Source organism: Myxine glutinosa, chromosome 7, assembly GCF_964187855.1.
Source record: "Myxine glutinosa chromosome 7, kmMyxGlut1.1, whole genome shotgun sequence".
Classification (NCBI taxonomy): domain Eukaryota; kingdom Metazoa; phylum Chordata; class Myxini; order Myxiniformes; family Myxinidae; genus Myxine; species Myxine glutinosa.
In genome coordinates, this window is record NC_136267.1 from 99625198 (window position 1) to 99638430 (window position 13233).

Genomic DNA, 13233 nt, shown 5'->3' on the forward strand with positions numbered 1-13233 from the left:
ACCATATGCTAGATTCCCATGAAGTTTGGAGGACGATCCGATCAAAGTTACTCAAAAAATTAGTGTTTCGTCGACCTCCATGATTGACCACAAAGTGACCTTGACCTTTGACCTTGACCTTCAAAATTTTGTGTGCTGAAGGGTATCTCTATAGGACTCTGATATGCGAAGTTACAGGCGTTTCCAATAATAACTGTGGTCTACAGAGTGATCTAAACGTGAAAAAAAAATGATTAACCACAAACAAAAAAACAAACAAACATACAAGCTGACTAATACATCTTGCAAAAACTTCGTTTTGGCAAGATAATGAACATATGTCACCCACAGGGTGAACCGTATCTTGCCATTTGACCTTGACCTTAATAATTTCGTATGGTGAATAGTATGTCTTCATGACCACCGCACATGAAATATTGAAAGATTTTGATGAGAACTGAGGAAATAATTTTTTCATGAAAATTCGGTTTTTTCGTCATGACGTCATCAAATGACGTCATAGCGTCAAACTGTTTACAGATCTGGGAAGCACTCATCAAGGGCATTCATATGAGGTATTACTCGATATGGTACCTACGATTTCAAAATTTGACCTTGGGGTCAATAATTTTCGACCTCCAGCGCTAACCATGAAGGTCAAGGCCGATCGCCACCAAAAACTAATCAGCTGAGCGCCGGACCATATACTAGATTCCCATGAAGTTTGGAGACGATCCGATCAAAGTTACTCAAAAAATTAGTGTTTCGTCGACCTCCATGATTGGCCGCAAAGTGACCTTGACCTTTGACCTTGACCTTCATAATTTTGTGTGCTAAAGGGTATCTCTAAAAGACTCTGATATGCGAACTTACAAGAGTTTCCAAAGGGAACTGTGCTCTACAGAGTGACCTAAACAATGCGAACTAAAGCAATACAATATACATGAAAAGTGCAGTTTTTTCGTCATAACGCCGTCAAATGACGTCACATTGTCAAACTAGTTATATGTTTGGAAAGCACTCAACAAGGGCTTCAATTTGAGGTACTACTCGATATGGTAACTGAAACTTGAAAATTTTACCTTTTGGTCAAAATTGAATGACCTTCAAAATGACCTTGAAGGTCAAGGCCGATCGACACCAAAAACTAATCAGCTGAGCGCCATACCACACCCTATATACCCACCAAGTTTGGAGATCATAAGATCAAAGTTACTCAAAAAATAAGGGTTTCGTAATTTGACCTTGGGGTCAATAATTTTCGACCTCCAGCGCTAACCATGAAGGTCAAGGCCGATCGCCACCAAAAACTAATCAGCTGAGCGCCGGACCATATACTAGATTCCCATGAAGTTTGGAGACGATCCGATCAAAGTTACTCAAAAAATTAGTGTTTCGTCGACCTCCATGATTGGCCGCAAAGTGACCTTGACCTTTGACCTTGACCTTCATAATTTTGTGTGCTAAAGGGTATCTCTAAAAGACTCTGATATGCGAACTTACAGGAGTTTCCAATAATAACTGTGGTCTACAGAGTGATCTAAACGTGAAAAAAAATGATTAACCACAAACAAACAAACAAAATAAACATATGTCACCCACAGGGTGAACCGTATCTTGCCAAGTGACCTTGACCTTTGACCTTGACCTTCATAATTTTGTGTGCTAAAGGGTATCTCTAAAAGACTCTGATATGCGAACTTACAAGAGTTTCCAAAGGGAACTGTGCTCTACAGAGTGACCTAAACAATGCGAACTAAAGCAATACAATATACATGAAAAGTGCAGTTGTTTTGTCATAACGCCGTCAAATGACGTCACATTGTCAAACTAGTTATATGTTTGGAAAGCACTCAACAAGGGCTTCAATTTGAGGTACTACTCGATATGGTAACTGAAACTTGAAAATTTTACCTTTTGGTCAAAATTGAATGACCTTCAAAATGACCTTGAAGGTCAAGGCCGATCGACACCAAAAACTAATCAGCTGAGCGCCATACCACACCCTATATACCCACCAAGTTTGGAGATCATAAGATCAAAGTTACTCAAAAAATAAGGGTTTCGTTGACCTCCATGATTGACCCAATTGAATGACCTTCAAAATGACCTTGAAGGTCAAGGCCGATCGACACCAAAAACTAATCAGCTGAGCGCCATACCACACGCTATATACCCACCAAGTTTGGAGATCATAAGATCAAAGTTACTCAAAAAATAAGGGTTTCGTTGACCTCCATGATTGACCGCAAAGTGACCTTGACCTTTGACCTTGACCTTCAAAATTTTGTGTGCTGAAGGGTATCTCTATAGGACTCTGATATGCGAAGTTACAGGAGTTTCCAATAATAACTGTGGTAAATATGGTAACTGAAACTTGAAAATTTTACCTTTTGGTCAAAATTGAATGACCTTCAAAATGACCTTGAAGGTCAAGGCCGATCGACACCAAAAACTAATCAGCTGAGCGCCATACCACACCCTATATACCCACCAAGTTTGGAGATCATAAGATCAAAGTTACTCAAAAAATAAGGGTTTCGTTGACCTCCATGATTGACCCAATTGAATGACCTTCAAAATGACCTTGAAGGTCAAGGCCGATCGCCACCAAAAACTAATCAGCTGAGCGCCGGACCATATACTAGATTCCCATGAAGTTTGGAGACGATCCGATCAAAGTTACTCAAAAAATAAGGGTTTCGTTGACCTCCATGATTGACCGCAAAGTGACCTTGACCTTTGACCTTGACCTTCAAAATTTTGTGTGCTGAAGGGTATCTCTATAGGACTCTGATATGCGAAGTTACAGGAGTTTCCAATAATAACTGTGGTCTACAGAGTGATCTAAACGTGAAAAAAAAATGATTAACCACAAACAAAAAAACAAACAAACAAACAAACATACAAGCTGACTGATACATCTAGCAAAAACTTCGTTTTGGCAAGATAAAAATGAACATATGTCACCCACAGGGTGAACCGTATCTTGCCAAAATGTGAACATGAGTGACTTGCTTCAGGTCACACTGAGGTGAACAGAACTGCTATCCACTAGAAGCGACTCTTTGAGGAATGTCTGCCCACGAGATATTCCGATGATAATCGTTCTAGAGAGTGACCTTGAAAAATACGTGTTTGCCTTATAACGTCACCAAATGACGTCATTTATATAATGTCTAAAGCGACCGCAAAGTGACCTTGACCTTTGACCTTGACCTTAATAATTTCGTATGGTGAATAGTATGTCTTCATGACCAACGCACATGAAATATTGAAAGATTTTGATGAGAACTGGGGAAATAATTTTTTCATGAAAATTCCGTTTTTTCGTCATGACGTCATCAAATGACGTCATAGCGTCAAACTGTTTACAGATCTGGGAAGCACTCATCAAGGGCATTCATATGAGGTATTACTCGATATGGTACCTACGATTTCAAAATTTGACCTTGGGGTCAATAATTTTCGACCTCCAGCGCTAACCATGAAGGTCAAGGCCGATCGCCACCAAAAAATAATCAGCTGAGCGCCGGACCATATACTAGATTCCCATGAAGTTTGGAGACGATCCGATCAAAGTTACTCAAAAAATAAGGATTTCAACATTTGACCTTGGGGTCAATAATTTTCGACCTCCAGCGCTAACCATGAAGGTCAAGGCCGATCGCCACCAAAAACTAATCAACTGAGCGCCGGACCATATACTAGATTCCCATGAAGTTTGGAGACGATCCGATCAAAGTTACTCAAAAAATAAGGGTTTCGTCGACCTCCATGATTGACCACAAAGTGACCTTGACCTTTGACCTTGACCTTCAAAATTTTGTGTGCTGAAGGGTATCTCTATAGGACTCTGATATGCGAAGTTACATGCGAAGATATGCGAAGATATGGTACCTACGATTTCAACATTTGACCTTGGGGTCAATAATTTTCGACCTCCAGCGCTAACCATGAAGGTCAAGGCCGATCGCCACCAAAAACTAATCAGCTGAGCGCCGGACCATATACTAGATTCCCATGAAGTTTGGAGACGATCCGATCAAAGTTACTCAAAAAATAAGGGTTTCAACATTTGACCTTGGGGTCAATAATTTTCGACCTCCAGCGCTAACCATGAAGGTCAAGGCCGATCGCCACCAAAAACTAATCAGCTGAGCGCCGGACCATATACTAGATTCCCATGAAGTTTGGAGACGATCCGATCAAAGTTACTCAAAAAATAAGGGTTTCGTCGACCTCCATGATTGACCACAAAGTGACCTTGACCTTTGACCTTGACCTTCAAAATTTTGTGTGCTGAAGGGTATCTCTATAGGACTCTGATCTGCGAAGTTACAGGAGTTTCCAATAATAACTGTGGTAAATATGGTAACTGAAACTTGAAAATTTTACCTTTTGGTCAAAATTGAATGACCTTCAAAATGACCTTGAAGGTCAAGGCCGATCGACACCAAAAACTAATCAGCTGAGCGCGGGACCATATACTAGATACCCACCAAGTTTGGAGACGATCCGATCAAAGTTACTCAAAAAATAAGGGTTTCGTTGACCTCCATGATTGACCGCAAAGTGACCTTGACCTTTGACCTTGACCTTCAAAATTTTGTGTGCTGAAGGGTATCTCTATAGGACTCTGATATGCGAAGTTACAGGAGTTTCCAATAATAACTGTGGTCTACAGAGTGATCTAAACGTGGAAAAAAAATGATTAACCACAAACAAAAAAACAAAAAAACAAACAAAAAAACAAACAAAAAAACAAACATACAAGCTGACTAATACATCTTGCAAAAACTTCGTTTTGGCAAGATAAAAATGAACATATATCACCCACAGGGTGAACCGTATCTTGCCAAAATGTGAACATGAGTGACTTGCTTCAGGTCACACTGAGGTGAACAGAACTGCTATCCACTAGAAGCGACTCTTTGAGGAATGTCTGCCCACGAGATATTCCGATGATAATCGTTCTAGAGAGTGACCTTGAAAAATACGTGTTTGCCTTATAACGTCACCAAATGACGTCATTTATATAATGTCTAAAGCGACCGCAAAGTGACCTTGACCTTTGACCTTGACCTTAATAATTTCGTATGGTGAATAGTATGTCTTCATGACCAACGCACATGAAATATTGAAAGATTTTGATGAGAACTGAGGAAATAATTTTTTCATGAAAATTCCGTTTTTTCGTCATGACGTCATCAAATGACGTCATAGCGTCAAACTGTTTACAGATCTGGGAAGCACTCATCAAGGGCATTCATATGAGGTATTACTCGATATGGTACCTACGATTTCAAAATTTGACCTTGGGGTCAATAATTTTCGACCTCCAGCGCTAACCATGAAGGTCAAGGCCGATCGCCACCAAAAAATAATCAGCTGAGCGCCGGACCATATACTAGATTCCCATGAAGTTTGGAGACGATCCGATCAAAGTTACTCAAAAAATAAGGATTTCAACATTTGACCTTGGGGTCAATAATTTTCGACCTCCAGCGCTAACCATGAAGGTCAAGGCCGATCGCCACCAAAAACTAATCAGCTGAGCGCCGGACCATATACTAGATTCCCATGAAGTTTGGAGACGATCCGATCAAAGTTACTCAAAAAATAAGGGTTTCGTCGACCTCCATGATTGACCACAAAGTGACCTTGACCTTTGACCTTGACCTTCAAAATTTTGTGTGCTGAAGGGTATCTCTATAGGACTCTGATATGCGAAGTTACATGCGAAGATATGCGAAGATATGGTACCTACGATTTCAACATTTGACCTTGGGGTCAATAATTTTCGACCTCCAGCGCTAACCATGAAGGTCAAGGCCGATCGCCACCAAAAAATAATCAGCTGAGCGCCGGACCATATACTAGATTCCCATGAAGTTTGGAGACGATCCGATCAAAGTTACTCAAAAAATAAGGATTTCAACATTTGACCTTGGGGTCAATAATTTTCGACCTCCAGCGCTAACCATGAAGGTCAAGGCCGATCGCCACCAAAAACTAATCAGCTGAGCGCTGGACCATATACTAGATTCCCATGAAGTTTGGAGACGATCCGAGCAAAGTTACTCAAAAAATAAGGGTTTCGTCGACCTCCATGATTGACCACAAAGTGACCTTGACCTTTGACCTTGACCTTCAAAATTTTGTGTGCTGAAGGGTATCTCTATAGGACTCTGATCTGCGAAGTTACATGCGAAGATATGCGAAGATATGGTACCTACGATTTCAACATTTGACCTTGGGGTCAATAATTTTCGACCTCCAGCGCTAACCATGAAGGTCAAGGCCGATCGCCACCAAAAACTAATCAGCTGAGCGCCGGACCATATACTAGATTCCCATGAAGTTTGGAGACGATCCGATCAAAGTTACTCAAAAAATAAGGGTTTCAACATTTGACCTTGGGGTCAATAATTTTCGACCTCCAGCGCTAACCATGAAGGTCAAGGCCGATCGCCACCAAAAACTAATCAGCTGAGCGCCGGACCATATACTAGATTCCCATGAAGTTTGGAGACGATCCGATCAAAGTTACTCAAAAAATAAGGGTTTCGTCGACCTCCATGATTGACCACAAAGTGACCTTGACCTTTGACCTTGACCTTCAAAATTTTGTGTGCTGAAGGGTATCTCTATAGGACTCTGATATGCGAAGTTACAGGAGTTTCCAATAATAACTGTGGTCTACAGAGTGATCTAAACGTGAAAAAAAATGATTAACCACAAACAAAAAAACAAAAAAATGAAAAATCACCCACAGGGTGAACCGTATCTTGCCAAAATGTGAAAATTCCGTTTTTTCGTCATGACGTCATCAAATGACGTCATAGCGTCAAACTGTTTACAGATCTGGGAAGCACTCATCAAGGGCATTCATATGAGGTATTACTCGATATGGTACCTACGATTTCAAAATTTGACCTTGGGGTCAATAATTTTCGACCTCCAGCGCTAACCATGAAGGTCAAGGCCGATCGCCACCAAAAACTAATCAGCTGAGCGCCGGACCATATACTAGATTCCCATGAAGTTTGGAGACGATCCGATCAAAGTTACTCAAAAAATTAGTGTTTCGTTGACCTCCATGATTGGCCGCAAAGTGACCTTGACCTTTGACCTTGACCTTCATAATTTTGTGTGCTAAAGGGTATCTCTAAAAGACTCTGATATGCGAAGTTACAAGAGTTTCCAAAGGGAACTGTGCTCTACAGAGTGACCTAAACAATGCGAACTAAAGCAATACAATATACATGAAAAGTGCAGTTGTTTCGTCATAACGCCGTCAAATGACGTCACATTGTCAAACTAGTTATATGTTTGGAAAGCACTCAACAAGGGCTTCAATTTGAGGTACTACTCGATATGGTAACTGAAACTTGAAAATTTTACCTTTTGGTCAAAATTGAATGACCTTCAAAATGACCTTGAAGGTCAAGGCCGATCGACACCAAAAACTAATCAGCTGAGCGCCATACCACACCCTATATACCCACCAAGTTTGGAGATCATAAGATCAAAGTTACTCAAAAAATAAGGGTTTCGTTGACCTCCATGATTGACCGCAAAGTGACCTTGACCTTTGACCTTGACCTTCAAAATTTTGTGTGCTGAAGGGTATCTCTATCGGACTCTGATATGCGAAGTTACAGGAGTTTCCAATAATAACTGTGGTCTACAGAGTGATCTAAACGTGAAAAAAAAATGATTAACCACAAACAAAAAAACAAAAAAACAAACAAACAAACAAACAAACATACAAGCTGACTAATACATCTTGCAAAAACTTCGTTTTGGCAAGATAACAAACAAACATACAAGCTGACTGATACATCTTGCAAAAACTTCGTTTTGGCAAGATAAAAAACAAACATACAAGCTGACTAATACATCTTGCAAAAACTTCGTTTTGGCAAGATAACAAAAAAATGAACATATGTCACCCACAGGGTGAACCGTATCTTGCCAAAATGTGAAAATTCCGTTTTTTCGTCATGACGTCATCAAATGACGTCATAGCGTCAAACTGTTTACAGATCTGGGAAGCACTCATCAGGGGCATTCATATGAGGTATTACTCGATATGGTACCTACGATTTCAAAATTTGACCTTGGGGTCAATAATTTTCGACCTCCAGCGCTAACCATGAAGGTCAAGGCCGATCGCCACCAAAAACTAATCAGCTGAGCGCCGGACCATATGCTAGATTCCCATGAAGTTTGGAGGACGATCCGATCAAAGTTACTCAAAAAATTAGTGTTTCGTCGACCTCCATGATTGACCACAAAGTGACCTTGACCTTTGACCTTGACCTTCAAAATTTTGTGTGCTGAAGGGTATCTCTATAGGACTCTGATATGCGAAGTTACAGGAGTTTCCAATAATAACTGTGGTCTACAGAGTGATCTAAACGTGAAAAAAAAAAGATTAACCACAAACAAAAAAACAAACAAACATACAAGCTGACTAATACATCTTGCAAAAACTTCGTTTTGGCAAGATAATGAACATATGTCACCCACAGGGTGAACCGTATCTTGCCATTTGACCTTGACCTTAATAATTTCGTATGGTGAATAGTATGTCTTCATGACCACCGCACATGAAATATTGAAAGATTTTGATGAGAACTGAGGAAATAATTTTTTCATGAAAATTCGGTTTTTTCGTCATGACGTCATCAAATGACGTCATAGCGTCAAACTGTTTACAGATCTGGGAAGCACTCATCAAGGGCATTCATATGAGGTATTACTCGATATGGTACCTACGATTTCAAAATTTGACCTTGGGGTCAATAATTTTCGACCTCCAGCGCTAACCATGAAGGTCAAGGCCGATCGCCACCAAAAACTAATCAGCTGAGCGCCGGACCATATACTAGATTCCCATGAAGTTTGGAGACGATCCGATCAAAGTTACTCAAAAAATTAGTGTTTCGTCGACCTCCATGATTGGCCGCAAAGTGACCTTGACCTTTGACCTTGACCTTCATAATTTTGTGTGCTAAAGGGTATCTCTAAAAGACTCTGATATGCGAACTTACAAGAGTTTCCAAAGGGAACTGTGCTCTACAGAGTGACCTAAACAATGCGAACTAAAGCAATACAATATACATGAAAAGTGCAGTTTTTTCGTCATAACGCCGTCAAATGACGTCACATTGTCAAACTAGTTATATGTTTGGAAAGCACTCAACAAGGGCTTCAATTTGAGGTACTACTCGATATGGTAACTGAAACTTGAAAATTTTACCTTTTGGTCAAAATTGAATGACCTTCAAAATGACCTTGAAGGTCAAGGCCGATCGACACCAAAAACTAATCAGCTGAGCGCCATACCACACCCTATATACCCACCAAGTTTGGAGATCATAAGATCAAAGTTACTCAAAAAATAAGGGTTTCGTAATTTGACCTTGGGGTCAATAATTTTCGACCTCCAGCGCTAACCATGAAGGTCAAGGCCGATCGCCACCAAAAACTAATCAGCTGAGCGCCGGACCATATACTAGATTCCCATGAAGTTTGGAGACGATCCGATCAAAGTTACTCAAAAAATTAGTGTTTCGTCGACCTCCATGATTGGCCGCAAAGTGACCTTGACCTTTGACCTTGACCTTCATAATTTTGTGTGCTAAAGGGTATCTCTAAAAGACTCTGATATGCGAACTTACAGGAGTTTCCAATAATAACTGTGGTCTACAGAGTGATCTAAACGTGAAAAAAAATGATTAACCACAAACAAACAAACAAAATAAACATATGTCACCCACAGGGTGAACCGTATCTTGCCAAGTGACCTTGACCTTTGACCTTGACCTTCATAATTTTGTGTGCTAAAGGGTATCTCTAAAAGACTCTGATATGCGAACTTACAAGAGTTTCCAAAGGGAACTGTGCTCTACAGAGTGACCTAAACAATGCGAACTAAAGCAATACAATATACATGAAAAGTGCAGTTGTTTTGTCATAACGCCGTCAAATGACGTCACATTGTCAAACTAGTTATATGTTTGGAAAGCACTCAACAAGGGCTTCAATTTGAGGTACTACTCGATATGGTAACTGAAACTTGAAAATTTTACCTTTTGGTCAAAATTGAATGACCTTCAAAATGACCTTGAAGGTCAAGGCCGATCGACACCAAAAACTAATCAGCTGAGCGCCATACCACACCCTATATACCCACCAAGTTTGGAGATCATAAGATCAAAGTTACTCAAAAAATAAGGGTTTCGTTGACCTCCATGATTGACCCAATTGAATGACCTTCAAAATGACCTTGAAGGTCAAGGCCGATCGACACCAAAAACTAATCAGCTGAGCGCCATACCACACGCTATATACCCACCAAGTTTGGAGATCATAAGATCAAAGTTACTCAAAAAATAAGGGTTTCGTTGACCTCCATGATTGACCGCAAAGTGACCTTGACCTTTGACCTTGACCTTCAAAATTTTGTGTGCTGAAGGGTATCTCTATAGGACTCTGATATGCGAAGTTACAGGAGTTTCCAATAATAACTGTGGTAAATATGGTAACTGAAACTTGAAAATTTTACCTTTTGGTCAAAATTGAATGACCTTCAAAATGACCTTGAAGGTCAAGGCCGATCGACACCAAAAACTAATCAGCTGAGCGCCATACCACACCCTATATACCCACCAAGTTTGGAGATCATAAGATCAAAGTTACTCAAAAAATAAGGGTTTCGTTGACCTCCATGATTGACCCAATTGAATGACCTTCAAAATGACCTTGAAGGTCAAGGCCGATCGCCACCAAAAACTAATCAGCTGAGCGCCGGACCATATACTAGATTCCCATGAAGTTTGGAGACGATCCGATCAAAGTTACTCAAAAAATAAGGGTTTCGTTGACCTCCATGATTGACCGCAAAGTGACCTTGACCTTTGACCTTGACCTTCAAAATTTTGTGTGCTGAAGGGTATCTCTATAGGACTCTGATATGCGAAGTTACAGGAGTTTCCAATAATAACTGTGGTCTACAGAGTGATCTAAACGTGAAAAAAAAATGATTAACCACAAACAAAACAACAAACAAACAAACAAACATACAAGCTGACTGATACATCTAGCAAAAACTTCGTTTTGGCAAGATAAAAATGAACATATGTCACCCACAGGGTGAACCGTATCTTGCCAAAATGTGAACATGAGTGACTTGCTTCAGGTCACACTGAGGTGAACAGAACTGCTATCCACTAGAAGCGACTCTTTGAGGAATGTCTGCCCACGAGATATTCCGATGATAATCGTTCTAGAGAGTGACCTTGAAAAATACGTGTTTGCCTTATAACGTCACCAAATGACGTCATTTATATAATGTCTAAAGCGACCGCAAAGTGACCTTGACCTTTGACCTTGACCTTAATAATTTCGTATGGTGAATAGTATGTCTTCATGACCAACGCACATGAAATATTGAAAGATTTTGATGAGAACTGAGGAAATAATTTTTTCATGAAAATTCCGTTTTTTCGTCATGACGTCATCAAATGACGTCATAGCGTCAAACTGTTTACAGATCTGGGAAGCACTCATCAAGGGCATTCATATGAGGTATTACTCGATATGGTACCTACGATTTCAAAATTTGACCTTAGGGTCAATAATTTTCGACCTCCAGCGCTAACCATGAAGGTCAAGGCCGATCGCCACCAAAAAATAATCAGCTGAGCGCCGGACCATATACTAGATTCCCATGAAGTTTGGAGACGATCCGATCAAAGTTACTCAAAAAATAAGGATTTCAACATTTGACCTTGGGGTCAATAATTTTCGACCTCCAGCGCTAACCATGAAGGTCAAGGCCGATCGCCACCAAAAACTAATCAACTGAGCGCCGGACCATATACTAGATTCCCATGAAGTTTGGAGACGATCCGATCAAAGTTACTCAAAAAATAAGGGTTTCGTCGACCTCCATGATTGACCACAAAGTGACCTTGACCTTTGACCTTGACCTTCAAAATTTTGTGTGCTGAAGGGTATCTCTATAGGACTCTGATATGCGAAGTTACATGCGAAGATATGCGAAGATATGGTACCTACGATTTCAACATTTGACCTTGGGGTCAATAATTTTCGACCTCCAGCGCTAACCATGAAGGTCAAGGCCGATCGCCACCAAAAACTAATCAGCTGAGCGCCGGACCATATACTAGATTCCCATGAAGTTTGGAGACGATCCGATCAAAGTTACTCAAAAAATAAGGGTTTCAACATTTGACCTTGGGGTCAATAATTTTCGACCTCCAGCGCTAACCATGAAGGTCAAGGCCGATCGCCACCAAAAACTAATCAGCTGAGCGCCGGACCATATACTAGATTCCCATGAAGTTTGGAGACGATCCGATCAAAGTTACTCAAAAAATAAGGGTTTCGTCGACCTCCATGATTGACCACAAAGTGACCTTGACCTTTGACCTTGACCTTCAAAATTTTGAGTGCTGAAGGGTATCTCTATAGGACTCTGATATGCGAAGTTACAGGAGTTTCCAATAATAACTGTGGTCTACAGAGTGATCTAAACGTGAAAAAAAATGATTAACCACAAACAAAAAAACAAAAAAACAAACAAAAAAACAAACATACAAGCTGACTAATACATCTTGCAAAAACTTCGTTTTGGCAAGATAACAAACAAAAAAACAAACATACAAGCTGACTAATACATCTTGCAAAAACTTCGTTTTGGCAAGATAACAAACAAACAAATAAACCTATGTCACCCACAGGGTGAACCGTATCTTGCCAAAATGTGAACATGAGTGACTTGCTTCAGGTCACACTGAGGTGAACAGAACTGCTATCCACTAGAAGCGACTCTTTGAGGAATGTCTGCCCACGAGATATTGAAAGATTTTGATGAGAACTGAGGAAATAATTTTTTCATGAAAATTCCGTTTTTTCGTCATGACGTCATCAAATGACGTCATAGCGTCAAACTGTTTACAGATCTGGGAAGCACTCATCAAGGGCATTCATATGAGGTATTACTCGATATGGTACCTACGATTTCAAAATTTGACCTTGGGGTCAATAATTTTCGACCTCCAGCGCTAACCATGAAGGTCAAGGCCGATCGCCACCAAAAACTAATCAGCTGAGCGCCGGACCATATACTAGATTCCCATGAAGTTTGGAGACAATCCGATCAAAGTTACTCAAAAAATAACGATTTCAACATTTGACCTTGGGGTCAATAATTTT